This window comes from Cyanistes caeruleus, chromosome 2, assembly GCF_971803275.1.
Source record: "Cyanistes caeruleus chromosome 2, bCyaCae1.hap1.1, whole genome shotgun sequence".
In the NCBI taxonomy this organism is placed as follows: domain Eukaryota; kingdom Metazoa; phylum Chordata; class Aves; order Passeriformes; family Paridae; genus Cyanistes; species Cyanistes caeruleus.
The window spans coordinates 27,968,739-27,995,326 of NC_141702.1; the positions used below are offsets into that span (position 1 = coordinate 27,968,739).

At 36.4% G+C, this 26,588-nt stretch overlaps 3 long non-coding RNA genes across 3 annotated transcripts; 2 read left to right on the forward strand and 1 right to left on the reverse strand.

The window, feature by feature from the left end:
- The first annotated feature begins 831 nt into the window (after positions 1–831).
- LOC147654690 (uncharacterized) lies at positions 832–3,901 on the forward strand. Its single transcript, XR_015282521.1, has 3 exons — positions 832–970; positions 3,171–3,232; positions 3,759–3,901. It is a non-coding gene; the product is annotated as an uncharacterized LOC147654690 (long non-coding RNA).
- A 17,682-nt stretch (positions 3,902–21,583) lies between these two features.
- LOC111926083 (uncharacterized) lies at positions 21,584–24,146 on the reverse strand. The gene is made up of 4 exons (XR_002862663.2): positions 24,025–24,146; positions 23,787–23,938; positions 23,075–23,112; positions 21,584–22,231 (listed from the first exon to the last, which is right to left on the reverse strand). It is a non-coding gene; the product is annotated as an uncharacterized LOC111926083 (long non-coding RNA).
- Positions 24,147–24,265: 119 nt separating this feature from the next.
- On the forward strand, positions 24,266–25,925 carry LOC147654691 (uncharacterized). The gene is made up of 3 exons (XR_015282905.1): positions 24,266–24,297; positions 24,621–24,799; positions 24,912–25,925. It is a non-coding gene; the product is annotated as an uncharacterized LOC147654691 (long non-coding RNA).
- The last annotated feature ends 663 nt before the right edge of the window (positions 25,926–26,588 follow it).

The following is a 26,588-nucleotide window of genomic DNA, read 5'->3' on the forward strand; positions in this document are numbered from 1 at the left end:
GCAGAACATCTGGGATAAATCTGTTGATACCTGTGAAATTATAAAGTTAGCAGTGTGAAGCAGCAGCTTTGTCCCTTTGTGCATGGGTAGTCCTCAAAGGAAAATCTGCAAGTTGAATCTCTGGGCATTTTCCTAATTTTCTCATTGCTGTTTTGTAACACTGGGGGAATAAAATGTGCCCAGTAGCTTGGCATTATCCATCATCCAGACGGTGTGCAGTTGGGAATGACATAAATTTGGTGCCCAAAAGCACTGTCTGACTAAAATAGAACCTGGTTTCCATTCATCAAATTCTTAAAGCATTATCTCCCACTTACTGAGCTGGTGGGTGAAGTACAGGAAAACCATGGTACAATTTCTGTGGTAGTTGTATTTTTTGTTGTATAATAAATCCATATAAATCACTTTCATCTCTCAGTGTGTCAGGAGCAGGTGATAGTGAGACAGGTTGCCAGCACAGCTATTTGAACTTAAATTCCAGCTTTGCCACCTTTCAATAGGCCTGATAGGAGTCAGGAAAAAAAAAACAAAGCAAGAGTGGAAGAACAGATATGGGAAGCTGCAACTTCTTATGAATATTTGTCTTCAAAGCAGCAGAAAATTATTAACACAACTTTTGTTGTTAAAGCATTTCCCCAAAGCAACAGCACCAATGTTTATTAACATTTAATCTCTTCTTGGTTGGAGTATCTAAGATGGAGGTTATTTTAAGCTGAAATATATTATTTGTTTGTTGAGATGGTAATTTGTAAAACTCACAATTGTAAGGGTTTTTTTGGGTTTTGGTTTGCTTTTTTTTAACCTGTGTAATCACTTCTTTGCTCCAGTTGCTTGTTCGCATCCTGTAAAACCGTAACTTCCATGGGCCAAGTGGTTTCGTAACACTTCAAGCCTTGCCACCTCTCCACAGAATAACAGAATGACAGATCAGTTGAGGCAGAAGATCAGTTGTCAGAAGCAGCCTCTGAAGGTCAGTCCAAGTCTCCCATGCAAGCATCTACAGCAGGTTGCTTAGGACATGTCCTCTTGGGTTTAGAATAGCTCAAGGAATACATGCACACATTCTCTCTGGACAGACTGTGCTGCTATTTAACCATCCTCATCAAAGAGGATGTTTAAATGGCATTTCCTATATTTCTGTTAAGCCCATTGCTTTTTGTTCTTTCACAAGGAATCACTGAGAGAAGTCTGGCCCTATCTCCTTTACTGACTCCATTTATATACAAGTATTTATATACACTGATAAGATGCTCCATGAGCCTTCTCTGCTTGAGCTTAAACAGTCTCAGGTCTGTCAATCTTTCCTCACATGAGAAGTGTTCTAACCACTTTATCATCTTTGATGGACTTGTTCCAGTACATCTGCATCTCTCCTGTACTGGGAAACCAAGACTTGGACCTGACACTCCAAACATGTCTCACCAGGGTTGACCCAGAAGGAAAGAATCATCTCTCTTGAAGTGCTGGCAGTGGTCTTTCTAATGCAGCCCAGGATACTACAAGGTTCCTGGCTTATACTTAATCTGTTGTCCATGAGGACTACCAGGTCTCTTTTTCTTAAAGGCTGCTTTCCAGATAGTCAATAACTAACCAGCCTATCCTGGTGCATGGGGTTATTTCTCCCCAGGTGCAGAACTCAGCACTTTTACCTGCTGAACTCCATAATGTTCCTATCAGTCCATTTCTCCAGCCTATTCAGGTTCCTCTGACTGGAAGCACAATCCTTTGGTATTATCAACCACCCCTCAAGGGTTTTTATCAGGTGAAAATTTTAAAGCTAATTTCTATAAGTATTTCTGTATGCAACTTTTTTTTTTTTTTTTTTACATGAACAGTCACAATCATAAAACTGAATAGCTTTCATTCCCCCCAGTGGGCAACACAAAAGGAGCATTGTGCAACAAGTTTTTTAACATTCTGACACACAGCCACAATTGAAACTGCCTTGTTCTCCTGTTTTAACTATTAATCACCAAGCTGTGAGATGCTCTTCCATGGATTTTTCCCTCTGACTTCTCGTTCAGCAGGAGTATTTGCATCAGCTATATGTTTTCCCATTCTGGATGAATTCACTTCAGTTTCTAAAAATATCCCCGGTGCCCTTGGTACGTGCATGTTCTAGTGATACAGAACTGTATAAAGCCTCTACCCAAGAATATTAAAAAACATAAAAATGGAACACATTTGAAAATCTTTTCTTAATTTTGTACTAAATAGAAGGTTAGAAAATCAAAAGCCACTTGATTTACATTTCATATTGTCTTTGATTAGAAGTTACCTATATAGAATTACCTCCAGGCATATGAGAAAGTTGTATTCAAGCCCTATAACTGAAGTTTGCCAAGCCATGTTCTTGCCATGTCTCATCCTTTAGGTATTTCTGCATTGCTTTCTTGGTGGTGGTTCTGTGCTCCCTATGGGGATAATCTTGCTTTCCCATCACTTCCACAGTATAGAGGAGACATAATTGCAGGGATTACAGTAGACATACTCCTAATTTATCCTGCCACCAAATTACTTCTGTCTGTCAAGTGTCCTGGTTCTGATTCAGATCAGCAGGAGAGGACATGGCCAAGAAACTGTGTTATTTGATGCCACATTACATCATTGATGGGGTAGAGGAGGGAGAAGGGATTCACTCACTTCTGGGAAGGATGGCAACCCTTTCTGGTGAAACAAAGCGTGGCAGGGTTTTGAGCCCATAGCCCATTGTTCATTGTCTTGGGCTCTGAAGTGAGTGTTTTTGCCTTTGAATAATTCCCTCTTGTTTTTATATTTTTGTTATTTATATTGTTTTTTACTGCTCATTTTCTTTCTCATTGATGCTTCCAGAAAATTGTTCTTATCTGAACCCAGATAAGATGAACCCATGATCTTTTCCTTTTGTGCCTCCAATTCTCTCCTCTGTCTACTGGTGGAGGGGCAGGAAGAAGAGAGGTGGGATGGGTGATGAGAGAGTAATCAGCAGTGCAACTTGGAAAGTCCTGGTGGAAGAGCCAGACTGGGAGTACCATTCTTAAACCATGACATTAAGCCCCAATTTTTCATAGACGTAAATAATTTCCATGAGGTTTTAATCTATTTGTAGCTAAAAAGCAAATTGCTGTAGAGAAAAAGGGTAGACAATGTTTTTAATGATTTTATATTTTTTCCTTTCTTTTTCTTTCCAGAAATGTCATGGATTTAAACAGTTGTTACTGTAGTAAGGAAATAGCAAGTAGGAGAATGTAAGGTAAACACAATTTCCAAAATAAAAATGCTGTAGGCTTTTTTTTTTCTCAGTAAGGACTTTTAATGTAATAAATGTATGAGTTTTTTGTCACCTAAGTATGTGATGGTACATTAGCTTATAAATTCTCCAAAAATTTTACAGTTTTCTGCCTTATAGTCATGGCTTGCTATTTGCATTTTACATATCTAGCAATACCATACATATCTGCTGGCACTCAACGCTATTAGAGAAGTTAGCATATAGAGAGCCAACAGATATATTGCTAATAATTTGCTGATAAATTAGCAGAACTTGAGCCACAATAACTTTTAACGAGAGTCTAATTTTGAGAATCTGAGATATCATATGCTTAATAAACATATTTATGAGAGCATTTCTTGAGCTGGATGTCACACCTTCTGTAGTCATGTGCTGAAAGTAATTAAAACTTCTTTTTCCAGTTTTGTTTCTTTTCAGAAAAATAATACAAGCCATATCTATCTCCATTCAATACTTTAAAATATTTTCTTTTAAACTATTTTCCCAGAATCAGACAATATTCTGAGTTGGAAGAGACCCACAAGGACCATCCAGTCAAACTCTTCAGTGAATAGCCCATATGGGAATCAAATCCATGACCTTGGTGTTACTAGCACCATTCTTTAAGCAAGGGAGCTAATTTTTGTAAACTCAAGCTTCTAAGGCAATGTTATTCCTTTCTGAAATAGAAATGTTTACAATTAAATATTCTAAAGAAAAAAGAATGGGTTCTGTGAAATATTGAGTAATTAATTACATCTGTGTATATTTAGTATGCTGGATCTATATATATATAAACATAATTATCTTTAGAAAAGTTTTCACCAGGCATATTGACATAGGAATTTGGAAGCCATTAGATACTCCTAGAAATTGCATTTGTTAGAAGTAGGTATTGGAAGGTTTGTCTCTGGTAACCTTCTTAAAATATTTTTTTGCATATCTAAAGAAATCAATCACTGTAAGCTGAATTTAAGAAAACATAAATGCATTTCTTTCAAATGTTATTGTCAATTATAATGGCTTACAACTTAGGTTTTGCCCTGAAGCATGTCCTAGATGTCAAAAGGTGAACTGACAATGTGAAGTGTGGGAAAGCATCTCACTATTCCCATTAACAGCATTCCCATTAATAGCAGCAGCACTTTTAATTCTTCATTGATCACACTGAATATTTCCCCCTCAAGAGTCATGAAAGCCAAGAAACTTACCGTGAGGGTGAAACCCTTGTAATGGACTACTTAACTAGATTTTGATACCTGAAGAGAAAAGAAAATGAAATTTCAGGAGCTGTATTTAACTGATAACATACTACATTCCAAAGAAGGCTATACAAGGATAAGCAGCAATGTTAGAAAAATGGTCCTAGAAGCAGTGGTTGTACAGAAAGATAAAATATAAAAGATAAAAGAAACAGGTTGTTACCCCTGGGACTGGAAAGGAACATTAAATTGCTGATGGCTAAACATAAGAGCAGTTATTCTTGGATTCCTACTCATAACTGGAGGGTCTCCTAAAGGAGCTTGCTTTTAAAAAGCCAAGGAAAAGGTAGAAAACTAGGCAAGGAGGTACAGCAGCCTTTAATGATGATCCAGAAAGAGAAGAAAGATAAAGTGCTCCTGCCAATCTATTATAGGTATATGTAGGAAGGATAAAGGTAAGTGGCAGTGAAAGACCTTACCTGCAAGTAAATGTGTGAGGATGGGTAATGGGAAGTCTGTTTTTGCAGAGTTAGGATAGAATGCTAGTCCTGTATTAATAGAAAGATACTTTTGTGGGCAGAATTTAATCCCAAAATTTCACCTATGATTTTCATTTGTCTACATGCTTACTGCATATTCAGCCTGCACATTCTCAGCCATGTCAGCACAAGAACATCTCTTTTGCAAAACCTCTCCTTTAATGCATCACTTCTACCTTATTGCAACAATTTACTCAGTTTTTCTCATTTAAAATGGCACTGGAAATATTTTTTTTTCCTTTAGGCATTAATGGTCTGTTCTGTTTTATTTATATTTGCTTATATTTACTGTTGATACTTATCCTTTTTAAGTTTTTTATGTACAGTCATCTGAAAGTTACTATCAAAATACATATAGATGTTCACATGTACACATTGACATAATTTATTCAAATATAAATGTAAGTTTAAGGTCCAAGACCCATGTTTAACCTAATAAAATATGTTCTTACTTTAAATCTTGAAGGTCTTGGAATTAATGGTAAGATTTAATAAGGGTCTTAACGACCAGATTAAAGGTCATTTAAAATAAAAGCTGCCTGAAATTGAAATTATGTGTTCCATTAAAACAAAATAAAAATGTCAAGTTATGAGTGCAGAAAATTCTGAATAGCTCTTGGCTAATTTTAAAGGTAGAGAAATGAGACTGATACCATAGCGGTTTTATTTTGAAGTTTCTTCTGATGTATGGATTTAAGTTTCTGGAATGCTGTATCTAGTTTACAACCAGTTAAAAATACAGATGCATACCTCCCTATTGTTTCTCAGCAAGGTAATCACATCCTGAAATTTAAGATATCTAATTTAGCTGTCTGGAGTCAACTACTAACTCTATAAGAACACGGATTTCTTTCAGATATTCTTCATCACACTCTAATGAAACACCTGAAGTGAGTGATAAAAATAACTTCACTCCTTGGCTTGATTCAGCCAATTTTAAAAAGTCAGTGACATACCACCAGAAGCAGTCAGGAACATAACTACCTTGCTTCAACCACACTTGCTTGTCCTCTGACAAGATTTGCTCTTTGACTTATCCTAATTTTGAAAATATATGGAAGTAACTGTGTTGTGAGGGCTTTTTTGTTTAGTTTGTTTGGGTTTGGTTTTTTTGGGGGGTGGTTTAAAAGGTAAAATCCAGTAAAACAGCATGATATTAGTTTGAATATCCTCTTCCTTAACATTTTTTTAACAGTAAAAGAATTACTTTTTCCCTAAGAGTGTGCACTTCTTCCAAGTTTCTCCAAAAGCAGGTGTCTGACTCGAGGACAAGATGGATTGGTTTATTTCTGGTTTTAGTTCCTTTTTTTTTCTTCTTTTTCTGAATAAAATTCTGTTTCCACTGAAGTCTGATGACTTCAGCTCATTGATTTCACCTTCTGTGTTTAAAACATGGGTTGAGCTTTGCTCTCAGTTCAAGAGTCAATACTTCCAGTTGATTCCTCTGGGATGAAGACAGAGCTCAATAGCTCAATATCTAATTCTTTCCCTGATATTAAACCACATTACTCAGACAATGGAGTTTTCATCATCAAACCATAAACAATTCAGCTGAGCCACATAGGAATAAAAATGTTATTTTTTATTTTGGCACATACTGTACAAACAGTTCCACTATTTTTGTCACAGATACAGGGAAGAATCCCTGTATGGATACAAAATAAATCATCTCTATTAGGTAATCAAGATGGGAAGCTGATACTGTTCTTGTTTTAATCAATCCATGAAATGAAAGCGATTATAAACCACACCAGCACAATGTATCCCCATGAGCCTCTTGTAATTGGGATGATCATTTAATTGGCACATTCTGCTTCCACTGGGATATGCTGTTTAAGAGGGATCTAGTTTACTCGGCAGTTTCAGGGCTTGTTATATGATCTCCTCAGCTAATATTACTCGTATTGTGATGAAAAATGAAAAAGATGTATAGACTTTTCATCTTTATTTTGTCAACTGCTCAAACTACAGGAGCTTTACTTCTCATACTGAGCTGAGGAAAAAAAAAAAAAGGCAATTATGCTGCTTGGAAGGAATGTATTTTTCCACCGTGTTAAAAGGATCAAAGGAAAATTCTTCAGTAACTGTACTCTCATGCAGTACAATCGACATTGCTGTATGGCAGAGAGATGAACAGTGAGAAACACAAAGAAAGGGTAATATAAGAGGGAAAATGACTGAAAAAATAATAATTTTAGGTAAGAAGTGGTCCTTGCAAATAGATTTGGATTTACTTATTAAAAATATAAATAAAAATTTAAATTTATGGAAAGAGAAAAATTTATTTTAAATGTCTTTCAATAATTATGTCAAAGGTTTAGTATTAGATTACTTGTTCTTTGTCTCCTAACAGGGTGTGTAAGGAGGTATTAGTATAAAGAAACTTACCTGTCTATTGCAGAGGGGTGGGACTAGATCACCTTGAAAAGTGCCTTCCAACTCATTGGCTTTCAAATCCCAGTTGAGGGATAAGCTCTTGTATAGCTACTGTAACTAAAGGTATTCAGACCATCTTGCAAGAAGCATCCAGTTCTCAAATTAAGGAAGTATCCCACATGCATTTTCTGTTCCCTAGCTCACAGATTCATTCCAACATAAATTAAAAAATAATAAACAAATAAACAAAACCCCAAACCTTGACAACAAAAACAGACAAAATCCTATTTGTCATGAAAAGAAATTACAACTAATAAAGTCTGGAATTTGGCTTATGCAAAAGGTTTTTACAAATAAGTGAAATAATCACAGATCTGTCTACTGTCCCTTAAGATAACTTTTCATACTCCTGCAACAGTTTCATTTCCAATTAGTGTTTCTTAAACTTTTATTTTGAAAATTTAAGGGCAAATTAATCCAGGGCTGCATTGTGAACGAACTCCATTTATCTTTGCAATCTGCTAAACCTGTTTTGAGAAGTACTAATGAAAAATAGCTTAGAGGGATATTTGGTAAGGAAAAAAATTTAAGATATTCTTATTTGACTGGGTAAAGAGAATTCAAATCCACTGTGGAAGGAATAGAAACTTGATAGAGCTAATATGTTATTGCAAAAGCAACAGAAATTAGTGAAAAAATGAACCAGACTGCTGTTTCTTCCACTCTTCCCACACCTCTGGTAGCATCCTCTGCCTTACCTACATCTCTAAACCAAGAGGAAAAACATTTTATTTCAATTCTCACTTCTGGCTTCTACCTACATACATCAAGAGGACTTCCATATTCCTTCTCCTCAACATGTAAAACCCACTGTACACATTTTGTGTTATAGCAACTTAGGGCTTTAGGTGCCATATTTAAGTGGGGGTAGGTGATATCCACCTGTCTTTAATGGATGTTATTCACATGATTTTCACCTTCTTTGCCTAATTCATAGTTAACTGCAGAGTGCACCACATGTCTCTCCATGTCGTCGATTGTCACTCTCACCTTTTCTCATTTCAACTTCTCACTGCCATTTGCTATTTGGATACACCGACTCAGGGTTTCTGCTTTGTGTTTCCTTTCATTTAACCTGTTGCACTGCACATATGTTTTCCCAATTATCAGTCATTTTGCCTGCTCCTGACATTTCTTAGTGGAGAAGACATATCTATGAAGGCCACAATATATGCAATCTAAAATTTCCAGTAATTTAACAAGAATGTAATTTCAGACATGTTGAATAGCAACACTGAAGCAGACAGCATGTATGCCTACTCAGTAGCTAAAAATCAGGTATTGGAGGCAGATTTATGAGAATAACTCTGTGTGTATGGTATTGTAAACGAAATCATGAACAAGAACAGAAATATGTGAGATGAAGGCACAGGAAAAAGAAACAAAACTATAATTGTTCTGTCATACTTGTTCTCAAAGCTATGCTACATTTTTTTTTTCAATTGATTTTTTTAAAATCATCTTCAATCTTTAATTTTTCCAGGACAATTATGACATCAGTTGCTGTTTGCAAAAAGATAGTTTACTGCTAGATTAATATCAATGTCAGACAAACAGAAATCCTCCAACTGGTCATATGAAATGCTTGTCTTCTCAGAGATAGTGAGTGCAAAATACTTTCTCAGTTAAATTGTATTATAAAAGAAATATTTTATATTACTTTAATCAAGTATACCAACATTTCATGAAATATTGAGAAAAAAATCTTTTAAACTTGAGTCTTATTTCAGTTACAGTTAGTTTAGATTGCAAGTAATTAAGTGAAGTCACAGTGGTAAATATCTAGAGCTACCGATTAAGCAATGAAGTTCATGCTTATACTGTGAAGAACAATATATTCTTTGTGATTGCATCTTTTTCAAGGAATGTTGTTTGTTAGCAAAGAATTAGTTTTCATATTACATATGGATACATGTAATGTTTACAATTTATGATCTTTTTAAACACAGATCAGTTCACTTATATCTGTACAAAAAATATTTGTATACACAGACTTTATTTAAATCTATAATCAATTTTATTAGATACTTGATACTAGGTGTTACTAACTTTGACTGGACATCATGATTTTCCCATAAGCTGCCAATTGTGTTTTTTCATTCAAAATCACTCTTCAACTACTCATGTAATTTAATTTATTTATTTATATATATACTTAGCCAAAAATGTCAGTTAGAATACATAATACTTTAAATGTCAGTGTAAAATATCGACATTTTGCAGTCACTACCATATTTTCTTTAAGACACAAAAGAATAACTCTCTCAGGATCTACAGATTTTCTCTTTCAGATCTCTGATGAACAGATCCATACAAAGTACCATCTTCAAAAGCAGTTCCATCCTGCCTCATTTCCCCATGCTTCCTTCATTTTAAATTCAACCATGTTGAAAAATAAATGAGTGAACAAGAGGAAGGGTCATTGTGGCTTATTGTTTTAATTGAAAAATGACATAGTGCTGGTGTTCTGGTCCCTTATTGTACACAAATGTATCAGTAGCTTTGCTTTTCATGGCAACAATTTCCAGAAGGGATTTAACAGTTTTATTGATATCAGGGTATTTAAGGTTTTGGTAGATACCAGTTCTGAAGCTGAAATTAAGAGAAGCTTGCTAAGTATTTGCTTGTTGATACATTTCTCCTAGCCATTCCTTTTGTTTTTGAAAAATCAAGTAGTAGCTGAGAATTATCCTTGACTACAAAAAAAAAAAAATCATTCCTAACTTTAAGACAAGTCATGAGGAAAGAATAGGAAAGCTGTAAGTTACAATCAGTGCTGTTCAACAACAGCTGAAGTAATGAAACTTTGCAAAAGATGTGTCTATATTCCCCATTATGTTTGTCCTGTTATAAGCCATGGTTTAGTATCCCCCAAATACGAGCAAACAGTAATGTTTAGTTTGCTTCTCCATGGGATATAAGTTGGACATTCCTTTAAAGTAATCACCAGAGATAGTAGAACCCCATACATATTTATTTATAAGAACATATTTATGCCCAGTGAAAATTCAGAGCTTCATTAGCCTTTTACACCATGGAATAACAGTAAGAGATAATAAATAAATACATAAATAAATAAATAAATAAATAATTTAATACTGAAGAATTTTGTGTGTGTCATTAGATTAATTTGCAGACATGTATCACTTTCACCTTCCTCTAGTAATGCTTCTTTCTTGCTCTTTGGCCTTGTCCCTCATATTTTTCTTTCTGAAGTCCTTTTGATTACTCTTTAATGGGAAAGGACACTTCTATCCATGGCAGCTTTGGCTTAGGTCATACACAGAGGGGAAAAGGAATAATTAGCACTCATAAATTCTTCATTTTTAAACACCTCTCATTCATTAAATTCCATTAGTAAATGGCTTTTCTTGCAACTTGGAAGCATGAGCTCAGAGGGAATGGGAAAAAGTGGAATCTCTCCACCCTTTTTTATTTATTTTTTTAATAATTAAGAATTCACCTGACATAGATAACTAATTTCAAGAAAGATTTTTCACAGAACTAGGGACCTCTTTATCCCTTGCAGAGTGCTTCTTACTCTCTCTTCCCAGTTTGGTAGCTAAAGCTTGTAGAGGTATGAAATTTAAAGCCAGCCACCTCCTTGCTGTTTCCTATTTGTTAATTAATATGAAATGAGGAGTGGCTGACACACCAGGAGGCTGTGCTGCTATGAGGTGGGACCTTGACAGGCCGGAGAAGTGGGCTAATAGCAAGTTCAAGAAGTTCAGCCAAGGGGGATTGCATAGTCTTGCACCTGAAGAGGAAGAACCCCAGGCACAATATATGTTGGGGGCCAATTGTCTGGAAACACCTTTTAGAACGAAGGATCCAGTGACCCACAAGCCAGCAATGTGCTCCTGCAGAAAAAAACCTATCCTGAGATGCATTAGGAGGAGATTTACTGGCAGGCTGAGGGAGCTGATCCTTCCCTCCTACTCAGAATTGGTGAGGCTGCGCCTGGAGAGCTGTGGCCAGCTCTGGACTCCACAGCACAGGAAAGATATAGCCATACTGAATAGAGTTCAACAAAGGACCACTAAAATGATGAAGGGACTGGGGCATGTCTCCATGACAAAAGACTGAGAAAGCTGGGAGTGTTGAACCTGGAGAAAAGAAGGCTCAGTGGGAATTTTATCAGTGGATATAAATACCTGAAGGAATGATGCAAAGAAGAAAGCGGAGCCAGGCTTTTCTCAATAGCACCCAGTGACAGAGGCAATGTGGACAGAGGATGTAAAGTGAAACACAGGAACGTCTATCTGAACATCAAGCAACACTTTTTTCACTGTGAAGGTGACTGAGCATTGGAACAAGTTGCCAAGGGAGGTTGTAATGTGTCCATCTGTAGAGACATTCAAATTCCATTTGATGGCTGGTTGCCCATGATCCTGGGCAACCAGCTCGAGGTGAGCCTGTTGCTGAAGGGTTAAACCAGATGACTTCCAAACATTCCTTCCAACCTCAACCATTCTGTGGTTCTGTGATTCTATGATTACAAGGCTCCCTGATAAATTTACTGGACCCATTATTGCTTTACTATAGACCCAGCTCTTTCCATGCATTGCATATAGGATTCTGATATATATATATATATTTTTACCATGGTGGAGAATATGAAAGGAAGATCTGGTTTTCCAGAAGTTACCATCTTCTGCTTGCTTATGATAGTTTAAGAAACTCATGCTTTTCCATCAGATCAGTGTGATACTTTCTGACTGAACATCCTGGTTCTCAGATGCAGTGGACTGATTATGTTCTAACAAAATATGTAATAAAGAACTGAATACAAACTGTTCCACTGAGGAAAAGCAAATAAGGACAAATAAGACATGAAAGACTGTCTTGGAAGGCAGTGACTAAGAGACCAAACAATCTCAGCATAAGATTCTATTTTAATGTTATGAGGATTAATGAGATTCCTGGATACAGAAAAGTAAGAGTAAAATGTGCTCCTACTTTGGTCATTTTGTACCAAAGCAATTGCACCGATTGGAAATACTATGCTGTATCTAATTTTTATGTCTATTCTTTAAAGGAAATATGGAATATCAGAATGATTTATAGGGTCCTTGGGCTGAAAAATAAAACTCATATCTTAAAATGTTTCACCTTACCAAGAAGAAGTTCAAGACATGACTCAATCCCTAAACAAAGGAACACATGGCAAAAAAATATTACTGAACAGGAGCTCTTCACAGCTGATGACAAACATGTAACAAGTTCCAGGGGCTGAAAACTAAAATTAGACAAACTCAGGCTTGAAATAAGATGTAATTTCCTAGCTGTGAGGTAATTAGATATTCAATAGAGTGCTTGGAACTGGTCTTACTTTCAGCTGAAATTGTCCAAGGAGACTAAATTTCTTTGTTTAAAAGAAGCAGACTAAATTTTTTTTATTTAAAAGTAAGTTTCACTGCAGTTTGGGAATTAATATATTTAAAGATCAAAAGTATTTGGGTCCTTTGTTATGATCACCCTCTTCAGTTGTGTATGTTTGCACTGATGAAACAGATATTCAATGATTTGGATAAATTTAATTATTGTAAATAAATTTCCTGTTTAAAGGCTTTCTCTGTATGTCTATAAGTTTGAGAAATACTTTTTCTCTTGATGATAAGTTGGTCAAATAAATCTTATTTAATGTTGTTTTCTCCATCCTCTTTAATATCAGACACTAGTCATAGTAAGAGAGAAAATATTTGCCAGAGGTATCTAATACATATTATGTAGATAATCCAGTTTCTCAGAAACATAATCTTGCTTACATACTAAGGCTCACATCAGTCTATGGTTCTAAAGTGATCTCTGCAACAGAGAATGTGTTCATTTTGGCATAGCTCATACAAAAAAAACATTAACATAGAAAGATTTTGGGCGATTGGTATAACCTTGATCTTTCATTTGGTTGATCTTACAGCATACTGCTGATACTTTTGGTTTTTAAAAGGGATATTAAGTAAAGTGTTTGATAAACGTGAACAGGTTAGGGACCTTTGTATATAGGAGGTCAATGGCACTTTGATATATCATCAGCTTAGGTGATCTAAAAATGCTTTGTAATGAATTTTTATGAACCATGAACACATAGCTTAAGATTTAGATTCAATTTGATATACAAATTATACTGCCTGAATGGATTAAAGATTAAAAATATAAATTGGCTGAAAACTCAACATTAGTACAATGATTGCTATATGCTGTGCATTGAACGAATAAAAATGCATATATTTTTGATATAAAAATTATGCAAAGTAATAATAAAAAATGTCTGACTACATTGAATAAAATATTAGTTTATTTTATTTTATTTTAGATATTAGTGAAGGACAGAAACGATACTTGGGAAAAAAAAATAACATAAATTGAATGATAATTGATCTAAATTTAAGCTGGATTTTTTGAATTCACTAAGAATTTCTTTTGAAATGAACTTTCAAGCCTTAAAAGACTGTATAATTATGCCAGAAATATTTTACTGGGTTTGATCTAAAATTTAGTGATGCCTTTACAAATGTCTTATGTATTGACATTGACTTTTAATGGTTCACCATAGTTTTAAATGATGGCAAGCATGCATTTCACAGTGTGCTAATTTTAGTTCACAAGCTTGCTGCCACTAGGCCCTCAGGCTTACTCTTCATGGAGTTTGAAGTGTTCTGTTAGCACTGTTACAAACAATCTGAAAAATGTAAAAAACATCAAAGCAGTCAAGTGAAAACAGAAAATAGAGAGGCATAAAATTGCTGCTCATATATATTATCAATGAGGGATCTTATAAAATGAGGGTTCTTTTATATATATATACATGGGGCTATTGGAGCAAACTTGCACATTATTACTTAGGAAACAGTGCAAAAGAAGAGGAAATGGTGCACATGAATTGGTACAGAACTGTATCACTTCACCTCATGGAGCTGTTAGGTAAAAAATCCAGAATTACTCATTACAGAAAACACAGGCATTATTTCAAGCACAGGATTTATACACAGTTATCTAAACTGTAATTTACATACAGTTTCTGGATTGATAAAGTGAAGAGGGTTGTGAATTATTTTATCAAGAGCTGCAAATTCCAGATCAGACCCTCTAGAAGGAAAAAAAAGAGTTGAAATTCATCCCTCTGATTTAGAGTAGAAATTTAGGAAGAGACGTACCCTGAAAAAAATTGAGAACTATCAATGGATTAACAAATACCCTGAATTTAAAAGCACAGAGAAATAGGAAAAATGTTAATTTTAACCTGGAATTATTCACCAATATTACAATATCTTCAGTGATGAAGATAGTACATCCCAAATGAGATATTCTTATTCTGATAAATAAAAGAAAGAAGAAAAGTGGGGATCAAAGAATTTGTTGAAATTCCAGACATTCACTACGGAGTATGTATACTGTAGTAGCTGACTGGCCTTGTTTTTAATTCCTCAAAAGATACTGGAAGGTCAAATATACACTGAATCCTAAACACAAATTTTATGGTACATCTCCCAGGATTTAAACGTTTGGAATTCCTTCTCTTTCCTTCTCTGTCCCCATTAGAATGACATCTCCAGTTTAGTGCATTGACAGTCATAGCTGCAAAACAGTAAAAGTTACCTAATCAAAAGCAACAAGGGAAAAATAAATGTGGCCTAAAGGTATTAGACAGCCAAGAGACTGCATAAAGTCTAGAGCTAACAACAAAGAGAGCACAGCCTACGATCACAGGCAATAGAACCCAACAGTGGTGTAACAACATCCACGGAAAGGAACCATGAAAGGAGTACCACGTGGAAATATATCCCACCTCTGGTAGCAGCTGTGTGGGCAGACAGCCAAAAGGGAACACAAGGGGTGTCACTTAGAGGTGCTCAGCCTTACAGATACTCAGACCTTCCTTCCACTTCAGACATCCCTGGTCCTGTCCTACTGAAACAAATTGTACCTTATCTGAAGCTAAGTATGATAAGAAGTTTACAAGCTTCCCTACATTTATGGGGTTGTACCCAGAATCAACTGGAAAAGGAAGCCCTTTCAAACCAGTCAATCACTAAAGATAAGGTTATTTCATAATCAAGGTATTGACTCAGCTCAAAGAGACACCACCTAACAGCTGAGCACTCAGCTGCGCTGCGTGACCTTAGGATTATAAGGAAAGGTTGTGCTTCTCCAAAGAGAAATGGTAATAGAGTTGCTCTCAGGAGGAAGCTGATAAAAGTGTGCTAGAGAACTAATAAAGTAGTGCTGTTCAGAGACTTTCTGTGGTTGAAATCATCCTTAAAAAATCCTTTTTTTGGAAAGCCTGAAGAGAATATAGCTGTGTATTCTCATTGCAATAATTTCATGAAAGGAAAATGTAGGGTGGGTCTCAAGGGCTATTCAATCATGACTTTTTTTATATGCACTGAAATTGTCACACTTGGTGTAAGCTCATAAAATTATATATACAATTGGGAATGATGGTGTATTGTACTTGAGATGTAGGTTATTTGCCTGTATCTCAGAGGGATCAGATGGAGATTGAGGAATCCCTTGAGCATCAAAGCATCTCTGACAGCTTGGAACGTTCTCTTAAATTTTCTTTATACACAATAAGCAGTTTGAGTGTGAATTATTTACAGAGGTGGGGAAAAAAACAGGAAGGATATACAAGAAAGAAATATTTGCATATACATTGATTCTTGAACTGCACAGGGAGAACTTACCAGGAAGACTATATTAGAGTTAGTTATCATGAAGATGACAGAAAATGGATCAAACAGGTGAGCATCCTCTTACAAAGGCCAGTTGTTGTAAGTCTGAGGTTAAATAGCTGCTGATTGCAAGCTCCATATGAAGTTCTGAGAAATTAAACTGGGCAGTAGGTAGATGCTGCTGCAATCAGACCTCATTTTAGCTGACTGTTTAAATGCTGTCTTCAAAAATGAGTCTTCCCAAGGCTAATATCTACTCACCCTAAGGGATCAGTCTTATCAAAGGTAGAACATATACACTCTGTCTTCCCCAATAACTGATGTCTACACTGACATTGTCCCTAAGGAAAACTTCATTGGTAAATACCTTTATAGACTGGGTCCCTGGAGAGTTAGCATCATGCTTTAAATTTAAAACCCCTCTCCCTGTTTTTATGTGCATTTCAGCCAGCTGTAAATTGCCTCAAGGTCTCTGAAGTCATTATTTACAAAAGAGATTTTCTGGTTAAGCAAACATTTCTCAGCATCCGTGTAAAACCAATTTGCAAGAAATACTTTTGCTTTTTCTTTGAAGGAAGGTAATGACACTTAAATTGTACATTTGTCCCATGGGTCTTAAGTATTAGAAGTTACTGAACCTGGTACACCAACAGAGGCAAGGCTACCACAGCTCTATGTGCCCAGGTCTAGTTAGGAATGAAGCTGAGTGTGTGTTCCCAGCAGGCACACATATACACAGTACATATACACCTATTTGGCTGTCTAGGCCAACACAGACAGAAAATACAGCTTTTGCTCAAATGCAGACACCAGCAACAGCCTCATTGTTCCCTTCTCTCATCATAAAAGGCCATTAGCAGAAGATACACACACACATATATCCATTCACACACAGATATATATTTATGCAAATATATATATATATATAAACATATACAATGGGCATGCCCCCCCAGTTGCAGGCACATGTATAAATAGGTCTTTCTTTTACCTGGCTCAGACCTAAGGCCACACCAGGAGTGAACCCCAGATCCTGTGAACTTTGCAGTCACTGGATTAAACCTCCTGGTCCCCCCAGTAGCCAGCAAGTGTACCTTCTGGTCTCTGCAGCACCCTGTACATATTTAGGGCACTTCCTATGTAACTCTCTCAGTACAGGAACTGAGAATAGATCAGGTCAAAGGTTCAGCAGCAAGCTGAATCACATACAACCCTAATGAATCACAAAATAATCTAAGATTACCAATTCTAACCTTTGACTGAACAGCACCACATCAACTGGACCATAGGTCTAAATGCCATGTCATGTCATTTCTTGAACACTTCCAGGGATTTTGAAGCAAGCATTTCCCTGGGCAGCCTGTTCCAATGCTTAATCACCCTTTTAGGGAAGAAATTCTTCCTGATGCCCAACCTGAACCTCCCCTGGTGCAGCTTGAGGCTATTTCCTCTTGTCTTGTCAGTGGTTGCATAACAAAAAGGGACAGTCTCCATCTTACTGTAACTTGCTTTCAGGTAGTTGTAGAAAGCAGTAAGGCTTGCCCTGAGAGTCTTTTTTCTCTAGGCTAAACAACTCCAGGTCCCTCAGACATTCCTCCATAGGACTTACTCTCTACACCCTTCACCAGCCTCAATAATGAGCCCTAGGAAATCCCAATGCTGATCCATCAGATGGATGTGACATCATTCACCACCTCTCTCTGGGCTCAGCCATCCAGTTCTTAACCCAGTGAAGAGCTCACCTGTCTATGCCATGGGCTGCCAGCTTTTCCAGAAGAATGCTGTGGGAGTCGGTATCAAAGGATTTGCTAAAGTCTACATTCACAGACTTTCCCTCGTCCACACAGCAGTGTGTTGAGTTTCCAGGTGTATCTGGCAAGCTGAAGTCTCCCACAAGAACAAGGACTTGCAACAGTGAAATACCAGACACACACTCTTAGAATACCTCTGCCTCCTCATCCTGGTTGGGTGATCTATAACAGACGTCCACCAGGACAGTGGCCTTGTTAAGCTTTCCCCTGATTCTTACCCAGCCTTATCATCATTGTTCTGGAGCTCTGTACAGTCAAAACACTCCCTAATGTACAGAGCCACTCCACCCCCTCTCCCACCTCACCAGTCCCATCTGAAGAGCTCAGAGCCATTCATTGCATCACTCCAGTTTCTGTAATGGTAACTATGTTGTCACAGCATACTAGGAACTGCAAAAGTACGACACAGACTCTCTAACCTTGGTTGCAAAAGAGAGCAAGTTTATTCTTCCAGATCTTCTTTTATAGACATGTCTAAGAAGGTCCAGAAAGATAAAACTCTTATTGGATGTGAAACCAACACATCACCATCATTGGACAGTTAGGAACACCATTCCTTGATTGTTTCTTGAAAGAAAACAACAAGGCGACAAACAACACCTGCAAAGGTTGTTTTCCCTCTCCAAGGACTGTTTTGATTCCTCCTTATGATTTCTCAAGCCACACTTTCACAGGCCAGTCTGAGAAAATTATGTGACTTAGTTTCACACAGACACTGTGCTGTCTGCCTGCCTGCTTTCTCACATTCAGCATCCATACTATGTCATAATTTTCTTGGCTTCCAGCTCCTCCTCTTTGCTCTCCATACTGCATTCATTGGTGTAGGTGCACTTCAGTTGGGCTGTTTATTTCACCTCCCAACACCAGCGTGCCATCACCAGGTTCCTCTCTTGCAAGCCTTGTCTTTAGCCTCATCCTGCTCTAAAACTAGTTAAAAGCTCTTTCAATCAGCCCTGCCAACTCATGGACTAGAGTCCTTTTCCCCCTTTTAGACAGGTGAAAACCATCTTTCTCCCCAGCAGGCTTGGTGTCCTAAAAACCACAACTGAAAAAACCAAAATTCTACTGATAGCACCGGTCTTTAAGCACATGTTGATCATGCAGGTTCTCCTTTTCTTTTCGGCATTCTTCCCTGCTACCAAAGGGATTGAGGTGGTCACCAGTACAGAGTACCCCAAAGGAAATTACAATAAAATAAAATTATTACTTGTGGAATAATATATTCCCAGGAAAGTTTAATGTAATCTCCAAAGTTTGTATAAATATGAATTCTAAACTATAATCAAAACATTTAACATTACTCACATTTTTGTTCTTTGGAAAAGAAATTACAGTTAAATTATAAACAGGTTTACACATGTATTTAATTGACAGCTTTAAATAGTACCTTTCCTTTTTTATCACTGGGAGAGGGTAGAGGGGAAGACTGAGTCCAGTGCAGAAATTTTAATATATATGCTTATTTTTTGCAAGTCCAGAAAGTTCAAGTTGCAATTACTTGTCTATTAAGTCCAGCAAAATCTTTGCATGAAATACACCAAAATACATTTTTCAGATCTTAGCTGTGTTAAATAATGATTTGTGCAGTTCTTGTTAAAGATGCAGAATTTCCACCAGCTGAGAGGATTAAAAATAGAGAATTTTAAAAAAATACTTCAGGACAAGACTTCACTGTTTTTGTAGGATCATGGAGAATCTGAGCAACACCATTACTGCTTAAGCCATTGCTTAAATCACCGCTACCTTTCTCTCCAACATTTATAGCACAATATCAATTAACAATAGATTGAATTAGGAATTGTTCTTTAGCTTCATTATCAAGCTGAGGCAATTGTTAATTCAGCTTCTGTTTCTCTGTTGCATGGCAAAGACTTTTTAAAGGCTCACAATAAACTCTTAAAGATAATGAACCTGAAGTAGTGAAGCAGCTCCTGCCTGTAATCATTATCATGATACTTGGAAGCGTAAGTTCTTATAAACTGCCTGGATTTTGTATTTTGATTGTCCTTTAGTACAGCACAGAATTCACCAATAAGACATCATTTTTATTTACCTGTTGTTACCATGGAGTTACTTTATATAGTCACTTTTTGTTCATGAACTACAAAGGGGAAAAATACCCACAAAAATATCGGAAAAACTTTCCCCCAAAAAAGCCAGCTACAGACACAACTTATATGTTGCAGGAGCTAAGGTGAGGAAACGTTGGCTTTTTAAAAGTGACTGTAGAGTTGACATTTAAAATAGTATTTAGTAGCTATGACAAGTCCACATTGAATTGGACCCCATGTGTCATTGTGTGGGGGCACTCTGAGGAGTGCCCATGAGTCACCTTCCTTCTAGCACTTCCCAAAGCACTAGTAAGAACTAAAAAAGCAGGTGTTTTCTGTTCACTAACACTTACCAATATTCATCTAATAAGCACAGAAAACTGATTTCTTCTTTTTTAATATATGTTAATCACTCATCTTAAACATCAGCAGCACAATGTCATCAACCAAATTGATTTTCTTGTAGAATTATTAAGTAACAATTGTTAGCTCCTGATTTTTAAAATATTTTTTTTATCCAACACATCTTTTTTTTTTTAATTCTCAATTTTTTTTATACAGCATGCACAAAATTTTTTTTCTTCTTCCAGTCCATCTTGTTTGTGGACAACTCTAGCTATTCCTGGTGAGATTTTGGAAGACAGCATGTTGGGCGTGGGACTCTCAGCTAGAAGATGAAGCAACGCCTCGGCCATTTTCCTTATCAGTGCAGTCAGTGGACTGTGCCACAGAATTAATCAGAACATATTTAATGCTGCATACACTCCACAGTGGGCTATCAGCAGTATGAGCCTGAGGTGCAAGACGATAACTTGGCATATTTCCCCTTTGCTCCCATGTTAGTCTGTCAGCCCTCTTACTCAAAAAGAGATACTAATAAATTATACTACTACTGACAGCTGCTTCTGCCTACTGCTAGGCATGTCAGACTCTGTTATATCATTGACAGATAAAAGAACTCTACAGTTTTCCAAACAGTTTCCTCCAAATAGAAACCAACCACCATCACCCAGTCATCTTTCCTGAGTTCTCGTCACCCTCCCCTTTGCAAGCGAGGCAAGTGGGCAGAAATGCAAGGTAGTGCAATAACAGCTATGTTGAAGCAAGCCCTGAGTCATTTAGTGCTGTGGGGAAAAAGGAAATGTATTGTTCTTATAAAATGGTGGATTTTGGAACAAGACTGGCTGCCATTCAAACCTCTGGAAGAGGATTTAAGAGTGTACATCAACATATATGTGCACATGAATTTGTTTGTGCATGTGTGAGTCAGAGAGGAAAAGAGGAAACAACACAAACACCAGAGGAAAAATACCATCTTTTAAATAACATCATTCTTCAGGAGGAAAAAAAATATATTTAGCAAAAAAATTACTTCAGTGAAAAAAAGAAAAATTGTATTTTTTTGCATAAACTTTTTCAATGACAATAATAATAATAATAGTTCACTGTGGTTGATAACGGCTTCTCTTCATTCTTTGGGCATCTCAAAATGGTTTTTATCAGAAACTGAATGGAACAGCCAAAGTATCTGTGTTTCTTATATAAACCTAATCTAAAACATACTTAAAGTGTCTGTTTTTCTTATATAATCCTAGACAGGAATTCCCTAAATGAAAACTTTTTCACTGGATAACATTGATTTGCGAAGAGAAATATGGTGTGAGAATGCTCTGGAGTCCATTGACTTCTGCAAAGAGAAAAAATATAAAATAACCTATCCTGCTCTTTTCGATGTTTTCCAAGCAGCTTTCTTGGGATGCTAGGCCTTGAGAATCATAGTTTTTCATCTCCTCTCTGGATCTTTTCCATCTCCTGGAAGTGCCTTCCAGGTCCTCTGTCCCTTGACAAGCCATCCTGAGAATTTTCTGGCCTGGGGAAAGGTGGGTGGAGAGGAGAGCCACAGCTGCATGAGATCAGACTGGGGGTGTCTGATGCTGTGGAACAGACCTGCAGCAGCTGGACTGTGCTGAGGTCACAAGATTCCTGCTGCTTCTGTGGTACTACTTCATGGTGCTATTCACTTACCCCACGCTACCAATTGCAGTTTGGTATATATCGTCTTTCATTATTAGTTGCTTTTACTTTATGAAGTCGTCTTTTTTTGTTGGGTTGGATTTTTTTGTTTGTCTGTTCTCCCCTTCTTCCTCTTGAACTTCCAGCTATCCTGGTATTCTTTTAGTCAGTTAAATGCAAAACAGTTGGTTGGACTAATTAATTTTTTGATTTCCACGTCTGTGTTGCTCTTATAATCCAGATTTGTTGCTTTGCTTAAGAGGAAGGTAGATACAAAAAACCAACATAATTCAGTCAATAAATTTTGACTTGATTTTTAGTTTCACATACCCTTTGACAATGTGATCCATCTCCTAGGAGACAGTCAGCACCAGCAAGGAGAATAAGTGTACCTGTTTGAAAGCCAGTACTAGAAAAACTGTTATTAATTTTGTTTATATTAACCATGGCAGCAAAGATCTACCTCATTTTGTTTTGATTACCTAAAAAAAAAGGGTGTCATTTTCTGTGAGAAATGATATCAAACATTAGTGAGTTATTTTCATTATTTATTTCTAAATTAACATCTTTTGTTAGTGAATACACTAGTGTTGTAAATAAACACCAATTTCTACTAAATACAAAATTTTCAAAAATTTTGATAATATTTTTAACTAAAAGCACAAAAGCATATGGAAAATGTAGAAAATAAAAATATTTCACATGCTTTTGAGGAAAAATATTAATAAAGTATATTAATAAAAAATATCTGTTTCAAAGTCATATAATTTCTAATAATATTAATGAAGTCTTTTCCATTTCTTTAAAATTTCAGTAGGAATCCTACAATGAAAATACAAAGTTACACATAATTGCTTATTTTTTATTTTTTTTTTTAGTATCTGACCAGGAGGTATCAACCACAACCCTCACTGACAAGGAGTTTCTTTAAAATTACCAATTTGGACAGTATTTTGGTCTTATGATTAGGAACTCCACCAAGCATTTACGCTCCTACAATATGAATGCTTCCATAAATAAGAAATAAGGGTTTTTCTGCTTGTGAAGAAATTAGCAGGTGAAAAAATGCTCCCAGATTTTGTCACCACAAAACTTACCTTAACTTTGTGGATCACTGTTCAGTGATTTTTATTACCTAAATAGCAGGGTAATGAATAACAATTAGAGTAAAATACTTTCAGATAGGGAAAAAAACACCCCTTATTCTTTTAGTAAGCCAGGTTGGTGTGAAAATGTGGTGCAGTTCTGTCTTGCTCATGCTTTGAACAGTTAAATATTTTAGGTGGAGATTTTAAGCAGAAGCACAAGTCAGCTACAAAGGTTTTCACAGAGCAGATTTACTGCCAAATGTAGAAAGTATATAAAGATGTGATATAGCATATTTTCAGAGCTATAGGATGAGTTCTCTACTGGTTTCCATCTATACCACCTCATGATTTCAGAACAAACATGACTAGCAATAAGCACAGTAGTCTTTAATTTTCAGAACAAACTTGTCTAAATGGTTACAGAAAATGGAAAAGTTTTTTACAGGGGGAATGTTAAGTTTTTGCCAGTGTTCGTAAGCACTGCTGACAATAGCAAAACATGAGATGGTATGAAAAAAATCCTATCATAATCATTCACATTTTAAATAGTTTGATATTTTAATAATATGAATTGACTGTTCTGCATAGAACAGGTTGAATAATTATTTTCTTTAAACAATATAAAATAATATAAGACCTTGATTTAGAAATTTAGAAATATGAAGAATATTTTATGGACACCCATTTTACTGGCTTTTGTACTCATCATTTAGAATATCACCTTGTTTATCATCTGAGATACTGTAATCCCTACTTGCAAATCTTCAGTCTTGATGAGATGGTCCATGTGACTTCTCAGCTGAGTATTTTATCATGTTGGAAACACCGATAACAGGTGCCAGGTTGTGCCAAGTCAGCAGGGAGTGAATGAGCCTATTTAGCAGGGAAATGCTTCCAGATTGCACCATTTCTGAGAGGTCATTAGAGAGGGATTCACAGCAAGGATTGAAAGCCTATACCTCACAGGAAGCCCAAAAGACTCTGAGATGTAGGAAGCAGCCAGCTAGGTTACTTCCTAAGGACCAGAGGGCATTAGAGAGATGTTTCTTCCTCTTTTCAATCCATCAGGCAAGAAAAGGGCAATGCCAGGATCATTTGCAGGAGATTTAAAGGAGCTGACTAAATTGTTATCAGGCAAGCAGTATGCAACACCTGGAGCATTTGCAGGAGATTTAAACTGCTCTAAGGAGTGTGGCCAATAGGGGTGTGGTATGGCACATCATGTGGGTAGGGTGAGTCCATAGGGAGAGTCAGAAGGGTGCAGGCACTCACCTGTGTGGGTTTTGTATTAGGTGGGTGTGGTGTTTTGGTAGGGTTTTGTCCTATTTTGCTTTTTCTCCCCTACTTGATTGGATCCAGCAATGGTTTGCAAGCAGCCAGAAACCATTGCTACTGCTGCTACCAAGACTGTGGTAACCCTAACATGCTCCCCTAGAAAGACCCAGCTATCTGTCACTGTCTGCAGGGTGTCAGTTTGGTGTTAGTGCTTCAGTACATTTCACAAGACACCTGTGTGCATTGTGAGTTGGTGAATGATCTTCTCTGTCTGTCACAGAGCTCAAGGAAGAAGTGGAAAGGTTAAGGAGTATCAGAGAGACTGAAACAGAGACTGGTGGACTTGCACCCTTCCAACCCTGAGAGAAGCTCTGCAGAAGTCAAAGGAGTCCTGGCCCTCTTACCATCAGGCAGAAGGAGGACACCTAGTAGATCTGGGGGAAGAGAAATGAGTTCCTGGTAAGGGAGATTAGAGCCCACTCCAGACCCCCAGATACCCTAACAGAATAGGTACAAGACTCTGATCTAGGGGGTCAGGCAGATGATACTAAATTAAAAAACCTGTCTGCAGGGTCTCCCATTTGTGCTCTATCAGATGGATCACAGCCTGTTATTAAGAAGAAAAGAAGGGCTGTTCTACAACTTAAAAATTACTTCCATCAAGTCTTAAATACCACCATCCTTTATACCTGTTTCTAGAGTTGGGGGTGTTTTTTTTTAATTGGAAGATTTTGGATTCAGACACTTGCAATTACCCAAGTGAATCCTTCACTTTTTAAAAAAGATTTTCAGATGAAAACTTGTGCAATAAGTAGATAACTAACCAAGAGTCAATTATTTCATATATTCCATGTAGTTTTAAATTTAGCAATGCCACCAAGTGAGATCTCAATAGTGTTTGTAATGACTTGACACTGCATGCTGAGTTTGTTACCCATGCAGTTTTCTTCTGCTCTCTTACTGCACTGACTTCCATGAAGCACTGGAGACAATTTAACCTTGCTAATTTCTTAAAATTTTCTCCAAAAGCACCTAGAGTTAATAATATTATTAATATATATTTTAATTGTGAAGCTAAGTATGATGTTCTTGATTCTGTGTAGAATGTTTACTAAAAATTATCACTTTCAATTGCAGAAATTTAGTTTATAAAACCATTTGTTGTTTCTCATTGTTTCTTTTATGAACAAAATTTTATTGTTTAATATGTACAGTGGGAATTTTTCTAAATAATAGTTTCTAAATAATAATGATATATTAATAATAGTTTTCCAATGTCCTTTTTCTTGCTATAATACTGTTTATAAGTTCAAATTTCTATTTGTTTTAGTACTTTTCTGTTCAGTTTTGCCATTTGTCAATATTTTTCAAAACAAATATGTGTAATTTTTTTCCCATTGTAATGCAGATAAAGGCAGTTATGTAAAATGCAGTCTTAGACAGTGCATGTGATTTATCCCTTAATATTCTCTCCAGCAGCTAACCTCAGTCAGCATGAAATATTTTCTGTTGCTAAGATAGTGTGAAAAAAGCCTGATGTAAAAAATTAGATAAAAGATAAAATAATGTCCTCTTCCCTGTTGAATGCCTCTCCAGTTGTGTTATTATTGATAATTGCGGTTACTGCAGCTATCCCCTGGGTATGGGAGTGGGAAATATTTAAGGCTTCTTGGTATCTAGCCAGAAGCCTGACTTTAGATTTGTCTTAAGGCCTACTGTCAGAAGACATAAAGAAATCCAGAATTTCATTTACATATTGCTAATTTATTTATATGATTTGCTTATTTATGTAAAGCCTTATGTTTTAGTCTGACTAAATTTATTGAAAAACAAGAGATTTCTCTGGGCTAGTTTTTGGTTTTAATATTTTTTTTCATCTCTGGAAAAATCAAGTTTCTTCCCCTCTCTGACACACATCAATCATGGGACCTCAAGATTTGATTATTTCAACCACTTTTCAATTTGAATTTTGTTACAGTATGTAAATTATTCTTGATATTATTTTTAAATGCTAGCCTGACTACTGTATGACACAAGTTCTCAGCTCTCTGAACTGAATTCAAGGTGCCTTATTTACTTTGTCTAACTCATACACAAAATGAAGCTGCCCCCATCAGGGAAAATACAGTCTTTTGGGGCATATCTTGTCTGAAAAAGAGCAGAAAAAATTTCCACAAAGCAGACAGAATGCAATAAGGCTCCATGAAGCTCCTCAGGGATAGCTCTACCTGCATGAGTGTCTGTCTCT